Raw genomic sequence first — 22357 nt, 5'->3', positions numbered from 1 at the left:
ATCAGGTGGCATCGATATATGGGCACGTGCAATCTCGTGGGGACCTATTTCTTCCATCACAGTCTGCGGTGCGAACCCACCATATTGCACGGGGCGGCCGTGCATATGCGCGGACACCCAACTGGAAGTGCAGGACCCTGAATACGCAGCCAGAGCTGCGAGGAGCACTCCTGGGCCCTGCCAGCCCCCTGCAGGTAGGAGAAGTCCAGAATGAAACGCCAGCGTTTTTATGCTGGCGTGGGGACATAGCCCTATTTTTGGAGAATCCAGCCCGTGATTTTTGACTTCAATTCCATTTCCCGACTCACTTCCCATATCCCTTGATTATTTGGCAGACCAACAATGTTTCTACCTCATCCTTAAATATCTTCAATTATTATGTACATGCAATTGTCTAGGGTAGAGAACTCCATCACAAGTTTCTGAACCAACAAATTTGACTTCAGTTCAGTCCTAAATGATTGGACCCCTGGCCTGAAATTGTGTCCCTTATTCAAGATTCCCAAGCCAGGGAAAACAATGTCTCATTATCGACCCTATAAATGGTTTCCTTTCATCCACATAGACTGGTCTTGGGTGTCACTGATAACTGTGGGTGTCTCTCTCCTGCTGGCATTGAAAACCACAACCCTGAAGTGTTGCGCTGGGACAGCTTCGAGAGAGAGAGCAAGGCTCACTGTTTATACTGAACCAGTGAACTTGCCCTTATGCCTCACCAGTTATCATAGATAGAATTTACAGTGCAGAAGGAGGCCATTCGGCCATCGAGTCTGCACCGGTTCCTGGAAAGAGCACCCTACCCAAGGTTAGCACCTCCACCCTATCCCCATAACCCAGTAACCCCACCCAACACGAAGGGCAATTTTGGACACTAAGGGCAATTTATCATGTCCAATCCACCTAACTTGCACATCTTTTGGACAGTGGGAGGAAACCGGAGCACCTGGAGGAAACCCACGCACACACGGGGAGGATGTGCAGACTCCGCACAGACAGTGACCCAAGCCGGAATCGAACCTGGGACCCTGGAGCTGTGAAGCGATTGTGCGATCCACAATGCTACCGTGCTGCCCAATCCTGCTTATCCTGACTGCCGCCTGCACCTGTGTGAGTCTCTCTCTTGTAGATTGTGAATGTCACCTGGAAGTGCCTCACTCGGGCAGCTTCACAAGAGAGAAATAGAGACCACTGTTTATTCCTAACAGTAGACTCTCTTGAGTGAGCGTTTTCGAGGCGTGCAGAATCCATTTTTGGGTTCTGTATCTCGGAATTATGTTCTGGCAATGATTGTGACTCGCCAGAGCGGACAATGAGAGAAAGAGAGACAAACAAGGGTAAGTTTAAAAATAACTTGTTTATTCAAGAATATCCGGATCGCAAAAAGAAGACCAAACTCAGATCGCAGCACACAATACCCCACTACTATGGTGTGGGATCAAGAAACTAAAGGAGGCACAACGTAAATTCTTACTTCTACACAATTACCTTTGCACCCAAACCACCCCCCACCTCAACAACCTGACCTAATTTGGGGGTTTCGAAAAGCTAAGAGAGTATACTCACTGCTTCTGGAGTTGGTTTGAAAGGCACAAAACGTTTTCTCTGTATCTTCTTTAACACGGCTGGACCTTTATAACAGTATCTTCCTGTAGTTTTCCTTTCTGTTTGTCTCAATTCTGTTGAATTCTTCTTGGAGTTTTTCGCAGTAGCCTTTTCTGGCAAACGTCTGTTAGTTTCTTGTAGCATTTTGTTCCTTGAAATCTTTTCGTTGTAATAGTCTGAAATCTCCTTGAATTGCCTTTCCTTGTAGTCTGAATGAATCTTCCTGAATAAATCTCTTGAATGAATCTCCTGCAAAGAATCTCTCCTGAATGAAACTCTGAACTCTGTGCTGAGCTCAAACTTTAAAGGTAAAAACCTGAATGGAGTTGGCTGGCCCCTCCCACCGGTAGGTTTCAGGACAAAGGTGCGCTAATTTTTTGCAGGTCCCAAAGGTCCCATTTTAGGGGACATCTGGGGCGGGATTCCACGCACCCCGACGCCGAAATTGTGGCTGGCGGCGGGGTGGAGAATCCATTTTGCCGCACAAAATCTGGACCGACGCCAGTTCCCCAATTCTCTGGGCCCCGTATCGCCAACTTGCGGCCATTGTTGGAGGCCGAATTCCCAATGGCGTGGATCTAATGTGGTCCTGCCTGTGGGGATACTAGTGTGGCGGCCGCGGACTCAGTCCGTTGTTGCCATGGTCAGGGGTGGGCCGATCGGAGGGCAGGGGGTGCCTAATACGGCACCAGACTAATTTTGGGCGGGCAGTCTGGGTTGGGTGCGGGCCGAGCGGGGGCACTATTTGGAGGGTCCAGCTACGCGTTCTGAGGCCGCTGCTGTGCATATGCATGGCCTCCAACCCGGAAGTATGGGGACCTGTATCCACAGCAAAAGCTGCTAGTTTCACGCCGGGTCCCTGCTAGCCCCCTTCAGGGCTATGAATATGTGGTCCTTTCACGCCAGTTTTTCTGTCATGAAAGGCCACATTTTGTACGACGGCGTGGGAACATAGTCCCAAAAACGGAGACTCCAGCCACTGATTTTCTGCAAATTGTTTCAAGGCAGTTGCTGGGAACTGTTAAGCATTTTCCCATTAGTTGGGCAAAACTCATTTTCATACTCATTGGGCTGAATTCTCCACCCTCGGGATTCTCTGTTTTGCCGACAGCCTGGAGGTTTCCCAATGGCATGGGGCTGCTCCATAATGGGAAACCCCATTGACCAGCAAGCAAAACGGAGAATCCCGACGGCATGCCGCAACAGAAATCCTTCCTCAAATATGGGATTAAAATTGCAAAACATATTCCAGGTGTGATCTCGCCAAAGCACCAGACAATTGTTGCAAGAATAATTTATTCTTGTACTCCAACCCCTTTTTAATAAATGACAACATGCCATTTGGTTTGTTAATTCCTTGTTCGTGAATATTTTGTGCTCCTTGTATGAACACACCCAAGTCTCACTGAACATCAACATTTACAAGTTATATTTGTTTGTTAAAATATTCTGCTTTTCTAAAAATGAAGAACCTCAGCTTACTATATCCACCACCTTGTTGCACTCTCGCTGAACCTGTCTATATCTCTTTGCAACTCTTTGCATCCTCCACCCAGCTTGCATTCCCACCTAAATTTGCATTTGAAGAGATACAATGGTAAAACACAACAACAAATCATATACCTGCTCATCTATTTAATGTATTTGAACAGTCACTATCTACTGGAGACTGAAACAAAATGTATAAAAAGATCACGTCCTTTGCCCTCTGCACTGAAGTTAGCACACACTCCTCAGCATAGAACCTTAGAATTTCTACAGTCCAGAAGGAGGCGTTCAGCCCATCAAGTCTGCACCCATCCTCTGAAAGATCACTCTACCTCGGCCAACTTCCCAACCCGATCCCCATAACCCCACCTAACCTGCACACTTTGGACACTAAGGGGCAATTTAACATGGCCAATCCAGCTAACCTGCATATCTTTGGGCTGTAGGAGGAAACTGTAGTACCCGGATGAAACCCACGCAGACACGGAGAGAAAGTGCAAACTCCACGCAGTCACCCAATGCCGGAATTGAACTCGGGTCCCTGATGCTGTGAGGCAGCAGTGCTAACCACTGTGCCATTGTGCCGCCCCAATCATACTCTGTCCTTACTGTCTCCACTCTGTCCTCCCATTCTGTGTGGTCACAAGACCGGTCTGCTTTTATTAAAAGATGGTGACTCACACCCAAATTGCAACTGTTAAATCAGCTTCCTGCTCCAGTACTTAGGCAACCACTTTCAATTTACTGACACAAAACTGACACCGGCAGACAGTCGGTTTCACCAGGCTTTTTAACATGCTTGCAGTTTTAAAGTTCTCAGTTTTAAAGCTCTAACTCATAGCCTCACTGTTAATATAAATTATAATTTGAAACAAGCTGAGTACAGATATCACAAATGCACTATTTTGCCAGGTTAACACTTGTTCTTTGTTGTATTGAGTATTGTCGCCTTCACTTCACGCTCTCCATTGCCCAGAAATTTAGAACATGAGCAAAGACAAATCAAATCTGATTTTAAATCAAATCATAGATCTTCACTTCTAAATGTAATCTCGTCTCGATGGAAAGATCAATAAAATGGTCCCAATACCAATTTTATTATCTCTCGCTGCAATACTTTTATTTTCTCAAGTCATTCATGAAGTATTTTATTCACAACAGGATGCAGATAATCAGAAATCATTTTAATTAATATTGAAAGAACCATACTGGTAACTTTAGTGACTAAAATAGATGGCTACGGTATCATCTCAAAAAAAATTTGTAACGTAGGGGGAGATCAATGCAAATTAAATCAATGCCAGGTCCTAGGAAGAACCTCTTTGTTAAGAATGAAAACGTATTTTATTTCCAGGCAAAGTCGTACTGCCAAAAACAAATTATCGCTGAATGTTAAGGCCTGAGAGTTCTGGAGAAATTAGCATTTGTTTCCCCTCATCTTCTTTATCTCTTTATATCAGTAATTGTTTCCGCAAATCATAGTTCATCCCAGTATGATATTTTGTTGACTGTGCCAGCTCATGCTGGGTTGGAGGGCATGGGAATCACGGCGTGCCGGTAAGCGGCTGCTGGCAGCGCCGCCCCCCCCCCCCCACCCACCCACCCCCCCCCCCACCCCCCGCGTTCCCCCCCCCCCGGCGATTCTCCGGCCCGCGATGGGCCGAGTGGCCGCCCATTTTCGGTGGGTCCTGCCGGCGTAAATCACAACAGGTCCTTACCAGCGGGACCCGGCTCCACGGGCAGCCTGCAGAGTCCTCGGGGGGATCTGGCCCCGGGACGTACTCCCACGGTGGCCTGACCCATGATCGGGGCCCACCAATCTGCAGGCAGGCCTGTGCCATGGGGCACTCTTTACCTCGGCACTGGCCGCTGTCAACCTCCGTCATGGCTGGTGTGGAGAAGACCACCCTGCGCATGCGCTGGGATGACGCCAGAACATGCTGGCGCACCCGCGCATTTGCCATGTCGCGCCAGTCAGCGGAGGCCCTTTGGCGCCGATTGGCATGGCGCTAAACCCATTCCGCGCCAGCTGGCACAGCGCAAACCGCTCCGGCGCCGGCCTCGCCCCTGAAGGTGCGGAGGAATCCGACACCGGAGTGGTTCACGCCACTCCTCGGCGCTGGAGTGGCCCGCCCCACCGGTTCGCGGAGAATCCCGCCCATGGTGTAGGACAATATAGATTTTGGTCAGAGTTTAATGGCAAATTGAATGAGAAACAACAACCACTTTGTGGCCTAAACTGTATAACTTATGTTGGTGCTAATCAGTTCAACAGGGTCACAAATCTTACATCGCAGATTCTGGCCACTCGACCCTTTGTGACAATGCCGGCATATTGAAAGCTCTCTAAATAGCTCCACTGCCCTGACCTTTTTCCAAGCTTTGATATTTTTCCATTTTAAAAGATGTAACATAGAAACATAGAAAATAGGAGCAGGAGGATGCCTATCGAGCCTTTGAATCTGCTTCACCATTCATTACGATCATGGCTGATCATCCAACTCAAGAGCCTGAACCCGCCTCCCCCACAAAATCCTTTGATCCCCTTCACCCTAAGTGGGATAACTAACTGCTTCTTGAAATCATACTGAGATAGATTCTCTGTTTGAGACCTGTTGACAATAGGGAGTAAATGTGGGGTTGGGTGGCTGCTGGGGTCAGGAATAGCACTCGAGAGCTGAACACGATGCAGCTGCATAGACACACTCTGCTCCTCACACACTGTTATTCCAGCCAAGAAGATGGCACCCCGAAAAGCGACCCTGAGGTTCGCGGACGCAGAGCTTTAGATTTTGCTGGATGCCGTGAAGGAGAGGCGGGAAGCCTTGTTTCCAGGGATGGGAAGGAGGTTGCCACCCGCCAATGTCAACAGGGCCTGGGCTGAGGTGGCAGAGGCTTTGAACGCTGTGAGCACCACAGCGAGGACCGGACATCAGGGCTTTAAGAAGTTGTATGACCTCCTTAGGGCAGCCCAGGCGAGTCACTATACCCGTGCCCCTGACACCACCCTCGTCCCTCACACTGTAGCCCCACACCTATTCACCCCTACCTCCCCCCACCCCCCCACCCCCAAATTCAGCCCCCAGCAGGTGGACCAGTAGGCACTGCTGGGTGAGAATGGGCAACCAGCGGCCAGCCAGGGTAAGTCACCAGCAACACGGCTCTGGCACCAACCCGTCCCACACTCAGCCCCTTCCGAGAGGACGAACGAACCTCGCTCACCGGCAGTCCGCTTGCACGCCACCCTGCAGCACATGCCAACACCCGCCTGTCACGGCTGGGTGCCCTGAACAGACAGACCACTAGCTGCGGACCCGTATGCCGCCCCCGTCCGAGTGTCTCACACTGTGCATTATCTCTTTCCCCCAGGACAAGGTGGCCCAGAACCGCTATGAGTGGGAGATAAGAGGTAGCGTGCTGGACCTGCGGTCCCTCACCGTCACGGAGCAGAAGGCGATGGATTGGGTTGGTGGGATGGGCGAGAAGGCGGTCGCAAAGGTGGAAGGTGGTATGGGACAACCAAGTGAGCCCCCGATGTGTTGCGATTTCCCTATAGCACGTGAGTCACCCCTACCCGCGATCTCATCATGCGTCTTGTCTTGTATCTTGCAGGGTCACCTTCCAATGAGGCGGGACTGTCCTGGGTCCCTCGATCCCCAGCCACAACCCTGCCACATCTGGAGCACCAGTCCGAGAACGACACCGACTTAGAACATAGAACAGTACAGCGCAGAACAGGCCCTTCAGCCCTCGATGTTGTGCCGAGCTTTGTTCGAAACCAAGATCAAGCTATCCCACTTCCTGTCATTCTGGTGTGCTCCATGTGCCTATCCAATAACTGCTTGAAAGTTCCTGAAGTTTCCGACTCCACTCTGACAGCAGGCAGTCCATTCCACACCCTAACCACTCTCTGAGTAAAGAACCTACCTTGGACATCCCTCCTAAATCTCCCACCCTGAACCTTATAGTTATGCCCCCTTGTAACAGCTACATCCACCCGAGGAAATAGTCTCTGAACGTCCACTCTATCTATCCCCCTCATCATCTTATAAACATCTATTAAGTCGCCTCGCATCCTCCTTCGCTCCAATGAGAAAAGCCTTAGGTCCCTCAACCTTTCCGTATAAGTCTTACCCTCCAATCCAGGCAGCATCCTGGTAAATCTCCTTTGCACCCTTTCCAATGCTCCTACATCCTTCCTATAGTGAGGTGACCAGAACTGCACACAATATTCCAAATGTGGTCTCACCAGGGTCCTGTCCTATTGCAGCATAACCCCACTGCTCTTAAACTCAAGCCCCCTGTTAATAAACGCTAACACACTATAGGCATTCTTTACGGCTCTATCCACTTGTGTGGCAACCTTCAGAGATTTGTGGACATGAACCCCAAGATCTCTGTTCCTCCACATTCCTCAGAATCCTGTCGTTGACCCTGTAATCCGCATTCAAATTTGTCCCACCAAAATGAATCACCTCGTACTTATCAGGGTTAAACTCCATCTGCCATTTTTCGGCCCAGCTCTGCAGACCATCAATGTCTCTTTGCAGCCTACAACAGCCCTCCACCTCATCCACTATTCCACCAATCTTAATGTCATCAGCAAATTTACTGACCCACCCTTCAGCCCCCTCCTCCAAGTCATTTATAAAAAAACTACAAATAGCAGAGGAACCAGCACAGATCCCTGTGGTAAACCGCTGGTAACTGGTCTCCAGTCTGAAAATTTTCCATCCACCACCACCCTGTCTTCTATGTGAAAGCCAGTAACTTACTTATCCAATTGGCCAAATTTCCCTCTATCCCACACCTCCTTACTTTCTTCATGAGCCGACCATGGGGAACCTTATCAAACGCATTACTGAAATCCATGTATATGACTTCAACTGCTCTACCTTCATCTACACACTTAGTTACCTCCTCAAAGAATTCAATCAAATTTGTGATTACCCTTACCCTTCACGAATCAGTGTTGACTATCCTGGATTAAGCTGCATCTTTCCATTAATTTACCAACCACTGAACTAAGACTAACCGACTTATAATTACCAGGGTCATTCCTAGTCTCTTTCTTGAACTGAGGAACAACATTCACCACTCTCCAGTCCTCTGGCACTATCCACGTGGACAGTGAGGACCCAAAGATTAAACCAAAGGCTCTGCAATCTCATCCCTAGCCTCCCAAATAATCCTAGGATATATCCCACCTGGCCCAGGGGACTTGTCGACCCTCAGGTTTTTCAAAATTGCTAATACATCTTCCCTCAGAACATCTACCTCCTCCAGCCTACCCGCCTGTATCCCACTTTCTTCCTCAAAAATATAGCCCCTCTCCTTGATGAACACTGAAGAAAAGTGTTTATTCAACGCCTCTCCTATTTCTTCTGACTCCATGCACAAGTTCCCACTTCTGTCCTTGATCAGACCAACCCTCACCCTGGTCATTCTTTTATTTCTGACATAAGAGTAAAAAGCCTTGGGGTTTTCCTTGATCATGCCCCCTCCTAGCTCTCCTAAGCCCTTTTTTCAGCTCATTCCTTGCTACCTTGTAACCCTCAAGCGACCCAACTGAACCTGGTTTTCTCATCCTTACTTCCCTTCTTTTTTCCTCTTGACAAGACATTCAACCTCTTTTGTGAACCATGATTCCCTCACACGGCCATTTCCTCCCTGCCTGACAGGGACATACCTATCAATGACACGCAGTATTTGTTCCTTGAACAAGTTCCACTTTTCATTTGTGCCTTTCCCTGACAGTTTCTGTCCCCATCTTATGCTCCCTAACTCTTGCCTAATTGCATTATATTTACCCCTCCCCCAATTATAAACCTTGCCCTGCCGTATGGCCCTATTCCTATCCATTGCAATAGTGAAAGACACCGAATTGTGGTCACTATCTCCAAAGTGCTCTCCCGCTAACAGACAGCATCCTGGTAAATCTCCTTTGCACCCTTTCCAATGTTTTGTTTTGTGCGGCCACTGGAAGGGTACCCAGGAAATGTAATGTCATCACCGTTTCCTCTATTTTGGGTACAAATGGCGGGACATCCGGTAATGGCAACCTACTTAGTGCATTGCCGTTTTTCACCCGGGTTCCTGGCCGATGCTCCAGTCGATGCTAGTACGCCGTCAGTCGTAGGGCGCAGCGTTGGATCCGGGCCCTATTGGTGGTATTGCTTTGTCTTCTGTCAACAAATCCAGCAATGGCTTGTGGTCTGTAATTATAGTGAATTTCCGCCCGTACAAGTACTGGTGAAATTTCTTCACCACGAAGATCACAGCCAGTCCTTCCTTTTCGATTCGGGTGTACTTTCGTTCTGTTGCTGCCAGCGTCCTGGAAACAAACGATATGGGTCGTTCCTGTCCGTTTTGCCCTCTGTGTGCCAAACTGCACCAACGCCATATGGAGACACGTCGCATGTGAGCACCAACTCTTTCCTGGGGTCGTAGTGTGCCAAGATGTTCTCTGAGGAAAGCTGTTCTTTTACCTTCTTGAAAGCCTTGTCTTGGCGGGCGGACTACTCCCAGGCTTGCCCCTTTAGTAATTGGTGTAGGGGGTCCAAGATGGAAGGTCTGTTCTATATGAACTTTCCACAATATGTCACAGGTCCCAAAAAAGTCCTGGATTGTGAGGGGGCCGAGGCGTCTTTAATCATCCTCACCCGATCCTCCAAAGCGTGTAGCCCTGATTTGGCAATGTTGTACCCCAGATAGGTTACTTGAGGTGCTAGGAAAACATTTCTCTCTTCAGGTGCACGCCTGCTGCTGAAAACCTCCTCAGGACTTCCTCCACGTTTTGCAGGTGTTCTGCCTTTGTTTTTCCTGTAATGAGGACGTCGCCCAGGTAAATGGTGACTTGTGGTAGCCCTTGCAATATATTCTCCATTGTCCTCTGGAATATTGCACAAGCTGACAATACCCTGAAGGGTAATCTTGTATACTGAAAAAGGCCCTTCAGGGTGTTTATCGTTGAGAATTTTTGGGATTCTTCGTCCAGCTTCAGCTGTAGATATGCATGGCTCATATCCAGCTTTGAGAATAGGAGTCCTTCAGCCAGCTTTGCATACAAATCCTCAATCCGGGGAATTGGGTATTTGCCCAGTTGTGAATAGTGATTAATCGTTTGTTTGAAATCTCTACAAAAGTCAGACTGAGCCGTCCGGCTTAAGAATAGGCACACGGGTGCCGCCCACTCTGCAAACTGGACCGGTTTTATTATTCCCTCATGCTCTAAACGTTTTATTTCCATATCGACTTTCTGCCTTAATGCGAAGGGTACTGGATGAGCCTTGTAGAATTTTGGGTCTGTCTCTGAATCTGACTGCCTCTGGATCTACATGCAATGTTGCCTTTGCTCCCCTTATTGTTCCGAGCCCTTCTCGGAAAACCTCTGGCTATTTACACAGGAGTTCGCTCAGGCGGCCATTTTCCAGCTGAAAAATGTTTACCCAATCCAGCTGGATCTCTTTTAGCCAGTTTCGTCCCAATAAGCTTGGCCCCACACCTTTCACTACCATTAAAGGCAGCCTAACCAGTTCCTCTCCATAAGCCACAGTTACATACGGCTGCTCCAGTGTCGACTTCCATCAGTGTGGGACGTCCATTCAACCTTATGGATACTTTAATGGGTTTTGATTTCACCATCGTGACACAATTTAGTTGTTCGTCGGAGATAGGTGGGGCTTCTCGGGCATGTATTCTCCTGTACCCAGGCCTGCATGACCTTCTTCAAGATGTTGGTTTTGGGCTTCTATTTCTCCTCTCTGGCTCCGATCTCTGGCAACAACTACAATATTTTGCCGGGCGAAAGGCTGCAGGGGCTGCTTCCTGTCTGGACCTAATTTTTCCTTGCTTGGGAGAGCTTCTGCGAGTGGGCCTGATTAACTTAGTATTCGGAGGGTGGCTATGCAGTTGCCTATCCCCCAGCAGTATAGTCCCTTGACTCAGTTTCACTGGTATGGGCATCCACCACCATTGGAGCATCGCTTGCCGCTTTTTCTAAGGACAAAGCCAGCTGTAATGCTTCTTTACAATCCAGCTCGGCCTCTGCTAACACCGACGTTTCTGTATTGCTAAATTATTTATTCCACATACCAAACAGGGCAGCATGTCACAGGCAGTCATGTACCAGGGTCATATGGACATTGCTGCGGCGCTCCAGAGCATGGCCCAGTCAAAACAGGCCATCGCTGCGGGCGCGAGATCATTGGTCTGGCGCTGGCTGACCCGAGCCAATCACAGAGCAACCTGCATGGTCACTGAGTGAGTTGGCACAATCCCAGATGGACATGGAACAGTCCTAGAGAGGTGTGGCACAGTCCCTGTTCTCTAGGCCACAGAAATTGAGACCCTGATCAAACCGAGAGCGGGTCCCCCTCCCCCATCCCAATCCCACCCCCACCCCCGCCTGTTCCCCCCAACACTTTGCCTTTCGCACTGCGCCCCTAGCCCCACCAGGGCCTGGCATTGGGGGGCCTCTAACTCCGCAATCAGTCCCTGCTGGCAGGAGTACCAGAGGCTGGCGCTACCCATGCTAGTGATATGCTCTGTGGCCCCTGTCCTGTGCCCATTTATGGGGTCAACTGTGCGCATCCTCCTTGCCTGAGTCGTGTGATACCCAACCAACAAGGTGACACCTGGTTGTGGGGAGGGTTTATCGTGTGGCACCGACTGGTACCATGCTTAGTGGCAGGCGTATGAGCAGGGTCCATGAATGCGGCTGGATGAGGGGCATGGGCACCTGCTAGGACCATAGCTGCGGTGTGCTGTGGGTCCTGTGTGCGATGCACAGGTTGGGCCTACCTGTCTGGGGGCATGCTGGATAGTGGCAGGGACGCAGTAGGCAGGCGGGGCTTGGTGACAGTCGGTGGCCCTGCGGGGTCAGCTAGCTGATAGTGCCACTAGTGGGGAATCTACCCTGAGAGAGGCAGTGTGCCAGGGTGGGTGCCAAAGGTCAAAGTGTATGTGTCGCTGTTCGGGATGCCCTCTGCTCTCTTCCTGCTTCCCTTGCAGTGAGGTAGTGCTTCGGATGGGTGGCAACACCTGGTGGGCCACTGCCTGTGCTGGACAGCGCCCATAGCATTAATGGGTTGGCTGGGTTTCAGGGTTCCACGGGGGTATGGCCTGGGAGGGGGGGGTACGAAGGAGGGGAGGGGGGGTTAGTGTGGCACCCATATAACCAGTTGCACTCTGCATGTTTATGGGACACAGTGGGCAGTCAGCGGAGTGCGCAGCTGGATGGCTGCATTGCAGACTGCGGCAGGGCGGCATGGTTGCACAGTGGTTAGTACTGTTGCTTCGTAGTTCCAGGGTCCCAAGTTCGATTCCAGGGTCGGATCACTGTCGGAGCGGAGAATGCACATCTCCCCGTGTCTGCGTGGGTTTCTTCCGGGTGCTCCGGTTTCATCCCCCAGTCCAAAGTTGTACTTGTTAGGTGGATTGGCCATGCTAAAGTTGCCCTTAGTATCCAAAAAGGTAGGTGTGGTTAAGGAGTTACGGGGATAGGGTGGAGGTGCTCTTAAGTAGGGTGCTCTTTCCAGAATCTGGTGTAGACACAATTGGCCAAATGGCCTCCTTTGGCACTGTAAATTCTATTATTGTTTGATCCTGTTCATGCCCAGACACCCAGGTTCCAGATGGACACCCTAAACACACAGCTCATCTCCTGGCCACCACCAATTTTCCCATCGGCCCTGGCAGACACCCTCCTGCTAGCGGCATTACTGTCAGCCCACTGTTGGGCCTTTGATAACTTTTCTTACTTCCTCTTTCTTCCTCAGCAGTCACGGCACCCGGACCCCATTTTTAAATACCACAAGTGAACCGCCCGGCATCACTTCTGCATGGCAGAGGCAGAGCAGCGCAGTAAGGAAGATTACTGGATCAGGCCGGTAAAAGATATGTTACTGAATATTGCTGTACATTTTGCATACCCACGCCAGATTGGATTTACATAGAACACAGAACAGTACAGCACAGAACAGGCCCTTCGGCCCTCGATGTTGTGCCGAGCCATGATCACCCTACTCAAACCCACGTATCCACCCTATACCCGTAACCCAACAACCCCCCCGCCCTTAACCTTACTTTTTAGGACATTACGGGCAATTTAGCATGGCCAATCCACCTAACCCGCACATCTTTGGACTGTGGAAGGAAACCGGAGCACCCGGAGGAAACCCACGCACACACGGGGAGGACGTGCAGACTCCGCACAGACAGTGACCCAGCCGGGAATCGAACCTGGGACCCTGGAGCTGTGAAGCATTTATGCTAACCACCATGCTACCGTGCTGCCCTATTTGTTTATTGTCACGTGTACCGAGGTACAGTGAAAAGTATTTTTCTGCAAGCAGCTCAACAGATCATTCAGTACATGGAAGAAAAGGAAATTAAACACAATTCAAGAAAATACAAGAAAATACATAATAGGATAACACAAGATATACAACGTAACGGCATAAGCATTGGCATCGGATGAAGCATGCAGGGTGTAGTGTTGATGAGGTCAGTCAATAAATAAGAGGGTCATTAAGGAGTCTGGTGACAGTGGGGAAGAAGCTGTTTTTGAGTCTGTTCGTGCGTGTTCTCAGACTTCTGAATCTCCTGCCCGATGGAAGAAGTTGGAAAAGTGAGTAAGCCGGATGGGAGGGATCCTTGATTATGCTGCCCGCTTTCCACAGGCAGCGGGAGGTGTAGATGGAGTCCATGGATGGGAGGCAGGTTCGTGTGATGGACTGGGCGGTATTCACGACCCTCTGAAGTTTCTTGCGGTCCTGGGCTGAGCAATTGCCATACCAGGCTGTGATGCAGCCCGATAGGATGCTTTCTATAGTGCATCTGTAAAAGTTGGTAAGGGTTAATGTGGACATGCCGAATTTCCTTAGTTTCCTGAGGAAGTATAGGTGCTGTTGTGCTTTCTTGGTGATAGTGTTGACGTGAGTGGACCAGGACAGATTTTTGGTGATGTGCACCCCTAGGAATTTGCAGCTGCTAACCATCTCCACCTCGGCCCTGTTGATGCTGACAGGGGTGTGTACAGTACTTTGCTTCCTGAAGTCGATGACCAGCTCTTTAGTTTTGCTGGCATTGAGGGAGAGATTGTTGTCGTTACACGACACCACTAGGTTCTCTATCTCCCTCCTGTATTCCGACTCGTCTTTATTCGAGATCCGGCCCACTATGGTCGTATCGTCAGCAAACTTGTAGATGGAGTTGGAACCAAGTTTTGCCACACAGTCATGTGTGTACAGGGAGTAGAGTAGGGGGCTAAGTATGCAGCCTTGCGGGGCACCGTAATTGAGAACTATTGTGGAGGAGGTGCTGGTGTTCATTCTTACTGATTGTGGTCTGTTGGTCAGAAAATCAAGGATCCAGTTGCAGAGTGGAGAGCCAAGTCCTAGGTTTTGGAGCTTTGTTATGGGTTTAGCTGGGATTATGGTGTTGAAGGCGGAGCTGTAGTCAATAAATAGGAGTCTGATGTAGGAGTTCTTATTTTTGAGATGCTCTAGGGATGTGCGGGTTGTGGAACACATTCACGCTGCCATTGAGGTATTGGAGCATGGCGCCCCATTGGGTGCCCAATGCTGACCTCGTTTTTCGACTGACGCCCGATTCTCCACCCATCGCTTAACGAAGAATCCCACCCACAATGTTAGAACAAAAGAACAAAACAAAGAACAAATGTTCTGGCCTCAACTGCTTTTTGTAGCATCCAATTCCAGTCTCACCACTCTCAGGGTGAAGAGGTTTCTCCTCATCACAGTCCTGAAAGGTTTTCCCCATATCCTTCGAGTCCGACCCCTGGCTCTGGATACCTTCACCAAAGTTCTTCCTGCATCTACCCTTTCTAGTCCTGTTCAAATGTTTTATGTTTCTATGAGATCCCCCCTCATTCTTCCAAATTCGACCGAATATAATCCGAACCGACTCACTCCCTCCTCATACGTCTGTTTTACCATCACTGGAATCAGTCTGGTAAATCTTCGGGCCCGATCGCGGTGCGAAAGTTGACTCTCCGCCCCCGCACTAAAAGCGATTTTGGCGTGGGGTGGTGAATCCAGCCCGTTATCTCTGGATTTTTTTCAAAGTAGCAGACATCTCCAATGGGGTCTCCCTCTCCGAGAACCAAACTCTAGTTAGAATTAATAGCTGGACTACTTGGGCACAATCCTACAATGTAACCTTAGTACCAATCTTAATTTTGACAGTCTTTTGTCATGGAAAGACAATCCATTGCCTGGAATTTATCAAAGTAATAAGCATTCAACAGATGATATTTCGTAAGGACACAATAACATAGGACATTGGAGCAGGTGTCGGCCATTTGATCAGCTATTTATTAAGATGATGGTTGATCGGTTTGTGGCCTTACCTCCACTTTGCCCCCTACCCCTATTGGTGCATGTAAATCGAAAATCTGTCTCACTCAGTTGTGAATATACTCAATGACCCAGTCTCCACTGCTCTCTGGGGTTGAGAATTCCAAAGGTTAACAACCCTCCGAGTGAACACCAGCCGGATTCTCTGTTCCTGAGTCTAAGTGTTAACACCGAGGCAGGATTGCGGCGTTCCACAATAGCAAAACTGGTGCCGCACCTGGACCGACTCAATGACCGTTAAGGGGCTAGCACCGCCGCCATGTGGAACACAATCGATTCTAATGAGAAATGGTGCGGGTTTCACTGGGTCCGTTATTGGCACTCATGAGGCTGACAAGCTGGAGCCGCATATACACAATTCACTCCCCACAGATAGCAACACACAAGGTAGACTGCTAAAATCAAGAGTGGCACATGATCCAAGATCTGAATTTAAATACAGATCATCGTTACAAGGTAGAATCTGACAGTGAGCTCCTTTTATTTCAACTTGGACTGGACAGTAACGGAATCATGTCAGGCAACACATAAACTGAATCTGTGTAAAATTAGTCAGAAATGAATCAGGAAGAAGTAGCTTGATGCCCCATTTTTAAAAATATATGCAGCACAGGTACAAGGAGCCCAGTGCCAAGGCATCCACTTCAGGCAATTTCTTCATGAACAATCCCCCAGGAATAAAAGTAACTGAGGATAGGACCTGACAGAATCTCAAATCTCACGCAGAAGATGTTGCAATTATTAAAAAGAATGGCTGGAAAGAAACAAACACTGTGGGCGCAATTCTCCGCACTCACGACGGTGCAGAGAATAGCGGGGGTCGTAAAATTTTACGGCCACGCTAGTCCGACGCCCTCCCGCTATTCTCTCCCCCCCCCCCCCCACGCCCGACTCCCGATACGAATCGCTGCCGCCATTTTTTTACGGCCAGCAGCGATTCTCAGCTGGCCGATGGGCCGAGTTCCAAGCCCTTTACGGCTGTTTTTACGAACGGCAAACACACCTGGTCTGGCCGTTCGTAAAAACGGCCGTGAAGTGCCGATTTTTAAAACCATGGCACTGATTGGCACGGCAGTACCACGGCCGTGCCAAGGGTGCCATGGGCCCGCGATCGGTGGGCACCGATTGCGGGCAGCGGGTCCGATACCCGTGCACTCTTTGTCCTTCCGCCGCCCCGCTGTATCACGTCGCGGGGCGGCTGAGGGGCATCCCGGCCCGCGCATGCGCGGGTTTCGCGCAAATGCGCGATGACGTAATCCGCGCGTGCACGGGTTGTAGTCTTCCAATCTGCGCATGCGCGGCTGACGTCATATGACGCGTCAGCCGGCGCAAACTCTGGCAAGCGGGCTTAACGAAATTCGTTAAGCCCGCGATGCCGGAGCTTATGGCGGCGGCATGCTAGCCCCGACCGGGGACCAGAATCGGTTCCCGGTCGGGGAGGGGGGGCTGGCGTCAAACCCGCCTGGATTTGACGCCAGCCTTACGATTTCTCCCTGTGTGGGAGAACCGCGCCCTGTGTCCGCGATTTTCCAAGATACAATCTATATTACCAGGAGAGGATGGCAAAATATTGGTTTGAAATTTCCAAAATTCCATCTGACAAAGAGGATAAAATATCAACAAATAATAACAATGACAACATGTAGATGTACGGTGCTGTGAAACAGTAAAGAATTTCTCAGATACATAAAGAGCAAAAAGAAATCAAGCTAAAAGATATATTAGTAGAAGTGAAGGAAAGCTCACTCTAAGATTATCGGCTGGATTCTTCCTTCCTGAGACTCAGGCCGGGACTCGCACATGTGTGGAACCGCAGGTATGATTCCGCGCATGCGTAGACCAGCCGTCGTATTTTGGCGCATGCGCGGGGGTTTCTCTTCTCCGTGCCGGCCATGGTGGAGCCTTACAGGGGCTGGTGCGGAAGGAAAAAGTGCCCCACGGAACATGCCCACACGCATATCGCGGGCCAGGCCATGGGGGCTCCCCCCGGGGTCGGATTCCCCCCACCCCCACCGAGGACCGTCCCCACCGATTTACCTGCCAGGTCCCGCCGTGTGGGACCATGATTAACCCATGCTGGCGGGACTGGCCAAAAACAGACGGCCACTCGGCCCCATCGGGGCCCGGAGAATTGCCGTGGGGGCCGCTTCCAATGGCCCCGACCAGCGTGACTCGAATCTCGCCCCGCCCGAAAAACGGCACCGGAGAATACGGCAGCCGTCGTCGGGGCGTGATTCGCGTTGCCCCCCCCGGGGATTCTCCGACCCGGCAGGGGGCGGAGAATCCCACCCTAAGTGTTGACGCCAGATCAGGATTCGTGGAGTTCTACGACAGCAGAACTGTCACCGCATCTGGATCAATTCAACAACCATTAAGGGACCAGCACTGGCGCTACGCAGAACACAATAGATTCCAATAAGAAATGGTGTAGGATTCGCCGAGTCTGTAATTGACACTCAGGAGGCTGAGAAGCTGCAACCGCATCACTCTCCACACACACTAGCCAGCCATACCGGACAGGAGCCCTTGACCCGCATTCAACAGAATCCCCAGAGCTTGAGTGCGGCAATGACACAGCTTTCGCGCCCACAACTGCCTGCAACACCCTCCACCATCCCAGAGACACTCACCTCGGTTGGGCATGTTAGAGAAGAGGTTCCTGGGGCAATATCTGGTGTGCACCACACACCTGCACTGATACAACAGCTGGAGGTAAGAAATCCCGTAGCAAATGGTCAGATAGTAAGCCGACCCCAGGGACTATCAACATTTCCAAGGCCTTGGCACTCTGTGCAGGCGATGCCCGAGACCGAGGACAGGTCTGCCCTCTCATCTGGACATTGCATGTGGCTCTCCCGAACATGGCCCAGTCACAGTGGACCATGGCTGAGCATCGACAGCATTGGCCAGCTGCTGGATGATGTTGCATACACCAAAAGGTGGTGGCAAAGTCGCATTGTGATGTGGCACAGTCCCAGATGGAGCTGATCCACTCCCTGTGCTCCATGTCCGCGAGCATGAAGACACTGGTCGAGACGGCAGTGGGCTTCCAGGGCAGAGCCAGGTGGTTAGCTCCTCTCACACCCCTGTACCATGGAGTATCCAGGGGGCCACCGGGCACCCGAAGTGAAGAGGAGGTGATGCGGTCTGTGTCGGTCACTCCTGCAGGAGGAGTTCCACATCGTTGCAGCGCCATGGACTTCCCCCTCTTCTGTTTCTAGCACATCATATAAGCAATGGTCACAACAGGGCAGCACCACGCCACCGGGCACATCTGAGCAGCCGGGTCCATCCAGGCCCGGGCACCATAACGACGGCCGCCAATGGGGACCCAGGTTGCATGGTGGGAATCACAGCAGGTCACCTCCACTCCGGATGTACCGCCTGGGAATCCAAAGGTGGACACTGGTTAAGTTGGCATGGGTGCAGGGCACAGTTTAGTGATAGGGGCTGGGGCACGTATCTGTGTATATGTTTTTACATTAAACACCTGTGCACAATGTTAGAACCTGCCTTGGTGCTCTGTCAGAAGGGTGGGCTGCTAACGGCTGGCAGCAGAGGGCGTGCAGGTTGGGGGGGCAATGAGCAGATGGTGGGCTTGGCCCTGGGACCATGGTTCAGAAGGCACTCGTGCCCAGTGTCCTCCCCACTGTTCCCCCCCCCCCATCTCCACCCCACTGTCCCCACTTCCGCCATCCGAGTGGATCGATGGGACTGTGTGATGGAATGGCCAGCTCGCATGCAGAGATTACCCAGGTGAACGTTGGAATAAGATATCATGAGTAGGAGACAAACGTTGGCAAACGATGAGGAGCACCAGAGCTCATCACAGGGCAGGTTATCATCATCCTCGATCCATGAACCATAGCCACTGTTACTGCCAACCCAGGGCCCGCACCCCGCAGTGCGGCAAGTAGGTATCACCTCGTCGGTGAACCTGGAGGCCATCGGAGCTTCCCATGCGCATTAGCCCTGGCACACATGTTGTGTGGCCTCCAGTTCCTGCCCCAGCCCCATGTCCTGTCCACCTCGCCCTCCCCCACATCCTCATCATCAGAGGAGGGTTAGCATTCATCATTCTCCCCCATCACATCGCCCCTCCGCTGCGTGATGTTGTGGAAGATGCAACAGGCCACCACAATGTGGCCGATCATCCCAGCGCTATACTGGAGGAGCCCTCAGGAGTGATCAAGGCAGGCGAGGCCCTTGCAAATGGTCTGCTTTGTGGCCCCTGAGAGACATTGCCCCTGCAGGGGCTACTGTGGGCATTGCCCTTGGGTGGGCTGCATGATGCCCCACCGGCGGGTGGCGCCATGTTGGGGGGTGGTATGGTGGAGAGCAGTGCGGCGAGGAGGCTGGGGTGCAGGGTGGTGGGGGGAGGGGGGGGCCCATATGGCCGCTGTCACTGCAGAAGCACGGTCAGTGAAGCCCTCTCAACTGTTACAGATTGTATGCTTTTTCTATCTAATTAGTTAATGCATCATATCTAAACTGTTGCTTCTTCATAAACCATCTTAAAATTACTTATGAATACATATCTTAGGTACCTGTAGTCCAAGTCCAAAAAACTGACAATTATTAATCAATCTCTTGGATGCCACAAGCAACCTGGAGAAGAATTATAGAAACCTTAAAATACAGTAGTATATTCTTTGCATTTTCTTTCAACACTTTCACCTATTGTAAAAGTTTGGGAGATGGGGATGAAATAAAGCTGTTTGACTGACAGTCAGGAATCTTGGAGTCAGGTAATGAAGATCCAATTGACTTGGGATGCCAGGGCACCGGATGGATGGGCATCTTCGGCAAGCAACTGTGACAGGAAGTCATGGGATGAACCTTCCAGAAATATGTCCAACAAGATTTGACTCTTGAGAAGTTCAAATTTGAACTGAGGGGAAGGATGGAGGAGTTCTACAATTCATGGGCGTTATTCATTGTGCACTTTCAAGGATTGGATTACATTGACCATTAGGTGGGACGGGAGGGGGGGGGGTTGTGTTGGGAGGGTTTGGGGAGGGAGAAACTATGTGATAATGGTGACTATGGGTGAGTCCTGATTCCTTTTTGCCATTTGTTTATGTTAACATGCGGACTAATGTTTGGGTGTTTTGTGGGAGGATGGGATTGTTGTTATTGATATGGGGATTGACATTGCATTCGTTACTGATTATTGTTTATTTTTGGGAGAAAATGTGAAAAAGGAGAAGAATAAAAATATTTTGAAAAGAGCTAACACCTTTACCAATAGGTGATTTTGCAGCATTACTACAGGTAGTTCTGGTTAGCTCATGAAGAAAGCAAAGTGCCCGCACTCATGAATTCTTGTTTAGCTCACTCCTTTTGTTCGAAAATAAAACTGAGCAAAAATTTGCCCTCTCAAATGTTTTGCAGTAAGTTTGAATCTGTAGCACAACAAATGAAACTTGATGTATGAAGGGTGAAATTGAAACTCTACCCTTTTAATAACCTTGAGGTGTTTGGAGGTTTTGCCTGCTTTAGTCTGAGGCTTTTTTCTTTAGTGCATGAAAGCAAGAACATTACAAAAGAAACAAGAATACACATTTACAAAATGACGCTGGAAGAAAATTGAAATGCAGCATTTTGTCTTGTAAGTCTGTTTATTTCTTGTGGATGATGTCCTCAAATGCAATCAGTGTTATGCCCTTGCTGATTAAGTTGCCAGAATGGAGAAAAAACTCATACATTGAGGGATACAAAAATAAGCACCATCTACTTAATATGCAAATTAAATTGGGCAAAGAATTCTAAACATGATTAAGTACTTGGTTGAAAGTTGTAACTTGGAATTGCTGGAATTTGCTCGTGAAGGATTGTGTGCTCATGAATTTATATGAAGATGGAAGGTATAGCCAGCAAAGGAGTCAAAGGGCCTATCTTCAGGCTGTCAGTTGTAAAGGCACTTTAAACATTTAATGCTACATTGAATGCATATAATTTTTGGCTTCACTGGTTTCATTTACATTGTTGCTTATAATTTTATTTCTCCAATCTGGCGTTATGTGACAATGCACACACTTCCTAGGGCTGAAGATACATGACTCTTCCAGTGTACTTGTCATAAGTCCAGCAAGAGTGTCGCTGAAGAGTTGGGAATTGGGCTGCCACCTGGATGTGCCAAATGTTGGTCTCGGCCTCCAGTTTATGTGGGGTCTTATTTGAGGCAGAACGTCTGCATGGGTTCGATTCCCACCAAGGCAGCTGGCGGAATTTAAATGCAATTAATTCTTTAAAAATCTGGAATTGGTGACCAGGAAATTTTCATTGAATGTTGTAAAACCTCATCTGGTTCAGTAATGCCCGTTTAGGGAAAGAAATCTGACGCCACATGTGACTCCAAACACACAGCAATGTGGTTGATTCTTAAATGCCCTCCGAAATGACTTGGCAAACCAGAGAGTTGAAGGGCAACGAGACATGGGCAATAAATGCTGGCCTTGCCAGCGATGCCCATATCCCATAAAGAATGAATAAAAAATAATTGGTGGAGGTGTATGCAGATATGCTTTCCATTGCCTTGTCGATGAACTCTAATGCAGTTGGAGAAAAGTAAAAGTGGGGAAAGAGACCTGGAGTTTTCATTGGATCACCATCCTTTTTTGGTCAATAGGGAGGTGCTTAGTTGCACTTGTGTTTCCCAGGTGATTACAATATTCAGTTGTTAAGTTTTGTTTCTGTTGGGTGCTTCGATAAATCTTTCTCTCACTCTCTGCTTCTCATTCTGTGAGATCTGATCTTGACCATTGATCTCTCATGGAACTTGAAGTGATGGAAAGAGGTGCTTACATTTGGCTCCTCAGCCCTGCCACTGTGCACTGGGTACTGGGCAATGGAGTGCAGAATGAAGGCGGCGACAACAGGACTGA

At 49.7% G+C, this 22357-nt stretch overlaps 1 long non-coding RNA gene across 1 annotated transcript in view; it reads right to left on the bottom strand.

Moving 5' to 3' along the window:
* The window catches only part of LOC119972950, a 133737-nt gene extending 116473 nt beyond the window's left edge, over positions 1 to 17264 (bottom strand). Inside the window, exon 1 of the long non-coding RNA XR_005462189.1 lies at positions 17217 to 17264. This is a non-coding gene — a long non-coding RNA (uncharacterized LOC119972950). The remainder of the gene's footprint in view (positions 1 to 17216) is intronic.
* Positions 17265 to 22357: the final 5093 nt, after the last annotated feature.

This window comes from Scyliorhinus canicula, chromosome 10 (genome assembly GCF_902713615.1).
Source record: "Scyliorhinus canicula chromosome 10, sScyCan1.1, whole genome shotgun sequence".
NCBI classification, from domain to species: Eukaryota; Metazoa; Chordata; class Chondrichthyes; order Carcharhiniformes; family Scyliorhinidae; genus Scyliorhinus; species Scyliorhinus canicula.
This window is presented reverse-complemented; position numbering and strand designations above follow the sequence as displayed.